The sequence below is a fragment of the Arachis hypogaea genome, chromosome 9, assembly GCF_003086295.3.
Source record: "Arachis hypogaea cultivar Tifrunner chromosome 9, arahy.Tifrunner.gnm2.J5K5, whole genome shotgun sequence".
Classification (NCBI taxonomy): Eukaryota; Viridiplantae; Streptophyta; class Magnoliopsida; order Fabales; family Fabaceae; genus Arachis; species Arachis hypogaea.
In genome coordinates this window covers 17,755,167-17,759,425 of record NC_092044.1, presented here as the reverse complement: position 1 = coordinate 17,759,425, position 4,259 = coordinate 17,755,167, and the positions used below count along the sequence as shown (strand labels likewise).

General features: G+C 39.2%; 1 non-coding gene across 1 annotated transcript; it reads right to left on the bottom strand.

Annotated features, from left to right (window-relative positions):
* Nucleotides 1-4,151: 4,151 nt before the first annotated feature.
* LOC112713934 (small nucleolar RNA R71) lies at nt 4,152-4,259 on the bottom strand. The gene has a single exon (XR_003158893.1). It is a non-coding gene; the product is annotated as a small nucleolar RNA R71 (small nucleolar RNA).

The window sequence follows — 4,259 nt, the reverse complement described above, 5'->3', positions numbered from 1 at the left end:
CGTTTACTATTATGGTGGGGTTAGTCTCTGAAATTTCTCGGGTTAGCTGTCGTATTATCCTGGGGTTGTGTCCTTCATGTTTTGCTAATCTTTCTCTATCAACTTTCTTGGAATCTCGGATGATTCGAGTTTGCTGTCTAAGATGGCTTGTTTGAGAGCGTCCTTTAGATCGAAGCAATCTTGGGTCTTATGCCCGTATCCTCGGTGGTAGTTGTAGTATAGGCTCTTGTTGTCGCCTGTCCGTTCCTTCAGTTGTCGCGTGATGAGCGGATAATTTGTACGCTTTTTGGCATTGTTTTTAGTATGTTTTTAGTATGATCTAGTTAGTTTTTAGTATATTTTTATTAGTTTTTAGTTAAAATTCACTTTTCTAGACTTTACTATGAGTTTGTGTGTTTTTCTGTGATTTCAGGTATTTTCTGGCTGAAATTGAGGGACCTGAGCAAAAATCTGATTCAGAGACTAAAAAGGACTGCAGATGCTGTTGGATTCTGACCTCCCTGCACTTGAAGTGAATTTTCGGGAGTTACAGAAGCCCAATTGGTGCGCTCTCAATGGCGTTGGAAAGTAGACATCCTGGGCTTTCCAGCAATATATGATAGTCCATACTTTGCCCAAGATTTGATGGCCCAAACCGGCGTTCAAAGTCACCCTCAGAATTCCCAGCGTTAAACGCCGGAACTGGCACCAAAGTGGGAGTTAAACGCCCAAACTGGCATAAAAGCTGGCGTTTAACTCCAAAGAGAGTCTCTACACGAAAATGCTTCAATGCTCAGCCCAAGCACACACCAAGTGGGCCCGAAAGTGGATTTTTATGTCATTTATTCATATCTGTACACCCTAGGCTACTAGTTCTCTATAAGTAGGACCTTTTACTATTGTATTTTCATTTTTGGATCATTTTAGATCCTTTGATCATCTTTGGACATCTAGTTCTTAGATCATTGGGAGGCTGGCCATTCGGCCATGCCTAGACCTTGTTCTTATGTATTTTCAACGGTGGAGTTTCTACACACCATAGATTAAGGTGTGGAGCTCTGCTGTACCTCGAGTATTAATGCAATTACTATTGTTCTTCTATTCAATTCCGCTTGTTCTTGTTCCAAGATATCACTTGTTCTTCAACTTGATGAATGTGATGATCCGTGACACTCATCATCATTCTCACCTATGAACGTGTGACTGACAACCACCTCCGTTCTACCTTCGATTGGGTGAATATCTCTTGGATTCCTGATACACGATGCATGGTTGATCGCCTGACAACCGAGTGCTCGCCTGACAAACGAGCCAGCTATTCCGTGAGATCAGAGTCTTCGTGGTATAGGCTAGAACTGATGGCGGCATTCAAGCGAATCCGGAAGGTCTAACCTTGTCTGTGGTATTCTGAGTAGGATTCAATGATTGAATGACTGTGACGTGCTTCAAACTCCTGAGGGCGGGGCGTTAGTGACAGACGCAAAAGAATCACTGGATTCTATTCCGGCCTAATCGAGAACCGACAGATGGATAGCCGTGCCGTGACAGGGTGCGTTGAACATTTCCACTGAGAGGATGGGAGGTAGCCACTGACAACGGTGAAACCCTTGCTTAAGCTTGCCATGGAAAGGAGTAAGAAGGATTGGATGAAGATAGTAGGAAAGCAGAGAGACGGAAGGGAAGGCATCTTCATACGCTTATCTGAAATTCCTACCAATGAATTACATAAGTATCTCTATCTTTATCTTTATGTTTTATTCGCATATCACCATACCCATTTGAGTTTGCCTGACTAAGATTTACAAGGTGACCATAGCTTGCTTCATACCAACAATCTCTGTGGGATCGACCCTTACTCGCGTAAGGTTTATTACTTGGACGACCCAGTACACTTGCTGGTTAGTTGTGCGAAGTTGTGTTTATGCCATGGTGTTGAACACCAAGTTTATGGATTAATTGAGTTGTTGTGATCACAATTTCGTGCACCAAGTTTTTGGCGCCGTTGCCGGGGATTGTTGAGTTTGGACAACTGACGGTTCATCTTGTTGCTTAGATTAGGTATTTTTTTTTCGGAATTCTTGAAGATGAATTCTAGAGTTTCATGATGATCTGTTGAAGTCTGGCTGGCTGTAAAGCCATGTCTAATTTCATTGGACCGAGGTTTCAACTTATCATCACAAGAGCTTGTTGATTTCTATCAATCTTGCTTTTGGAGCAGTAATCTGCTAAGGCTTGGCTGGCCATTGGCCATGTCTAGTGTTTTGGACCAAAGCTTTCTTTGAAAGCTTGGCTGGCTGTGAAGCCATGTCTAATTCCTGGACCGGAGTCTTAGACTAAACATTGCATGATTCTTGGAATTCTCATTAAGAATTTTGATACCTTTATCTTCTTTTCCACTTAATTTTCGAAAAAGCACAAAAAAAATTTTTACAAAATCATAAAAACCAAAAATATTGTATGTTTCTTGTTGAGTCTAGTGTTTCATTTTAAGTTTGGTGTCAATTGCATGCATTCATTCATGTGTCTTAAGGATCTTCAAATAATTCTTGATGATTTCTTACTCTAATCTTTGAATTCTCTTGACTTGAGTGTTTTTGTGTGTCTCATATGCACTCCATTAGTGTCAGTAGTATACAAACTGCTAAGTTTGGTGTCCTACATGCATTGATATTTGATTTTAGTTGCATTTTGATTATTTCTCATTATTAAAAATCCAAAAATATTTTCAATTTGTGTCGTTTCAAGGCAATAATACAGAGAATTGAAGGTTCAGAACATACAGCAGAGGAATTGCACAGAAAAAGCTGGGCGTTCAAAACGCCCAGTGAAGAAGGACAGACTGGCGTTTAAACGCCAGCCAGGGTACCTGGTTGGGCGTTTAACGCCCAAAAGGGTATAGTTTTGGGCGTTAAACGCCAGAATGTGCACCATTCTGGGCGTTTAACGCCAGGATGGCACAAGAGGGAAGATTCTGTTTTCAATGCATTTTTTTTCAAGTTTTCAAAGTTTTTCAAAATCAAATCTTTTTCAAATCATATCTTTTCAATCATATGTTTTCAAAATTGATTTCTTTCTATTTTCAAAGATACTTGCTATCAATTAATGATTTAATTCAACATATCAAGTATGTTGCCTTTTCTGTTGAGAGAGGTTTAATGTCTGAATCATATCTTTTCTTGATAGCCAAGTCATTAATTTTCAAAATCAAATCTTTTAAAATGTTTTTCAAATCATATCTTCTCAATCACATCTTTTTAAAACTAATCATATCTTCTTAACCACATCTTTTTCAAAATAGTTTTCAATCAAATCTTTTTGATTTCTAATTTCAAAATCTTTTTCAAAAATCACTTGATTTCTTTCCCACTCTTATTTTTGAAAATCAAGTAGTGTTTTTCAAAATGTTTTCAAAATCTTTCACTCAATTTTCGAAAATTACTTCCCTTCTTCTCACATCCTTCTATTTATGGACTAACACTATTCCTTAATGCAAAATTCGAACTCCATCTTCTTTGATAAGTTCGAATTTTCTACTTCTGTCTTCTATTTTTCTTTTCCTCTGACACCTAAAGGAATCTCTATACTGTGACATAGAGGATTCCACATTTTCTTGTTCCCTTCTCTTTCTTATGAGCAGGAGCAAAGACAAAAGCATTCTTGTTGAGGCTGATCCTGAACCTGAAAGGACATTGAAGAGAAAGCTAAGAGAAGCCAAAGCACAACTCTCTGTAGAGGACCTAACAGAAATCTTCAAAGAAGAAGAACCTATGGCAGCCGAAAACAACAACAATGCCAACAATGCAAGGAAGGTGCTGGGTGACTTTACTGCACCTACTCCCGACTTTTATGGGAGAAGCATCTCTATCCCTGCCATTGGAGCAAACAACTTTGAGCTTAAGCCTCAATTAGTTTCTCTAATGCAACAGAATTGCAAGTTCCATGGACTTCCATTGGAAGATCCTCATCAGTTTTTAGCTGAATTCTTGCAAATTTGTGACACTGTCAAGACTAATGGGGTTGACCCTGAGGTCTACAGACTTATGCTATTCCCTTTTGCTGTAAGAGACAGAGCTAGGACATGGTTGGACTCTCAACCTAAAGAAAGCCTGAACTCTTGGGAAAAGCTAGTCAATGCCTTCTTGGCAAAGTTCTTTCCACCTCAAAAATTGAGTAAGCTTAGAGTGGAAGTCCAAACCTTCAGACAGAAGGAAGGAGAATCCCTCTATGAAGCTTGGGAAAGATACAAACAATTAATCAGAAAGTGTCCTTCTGATATGCTT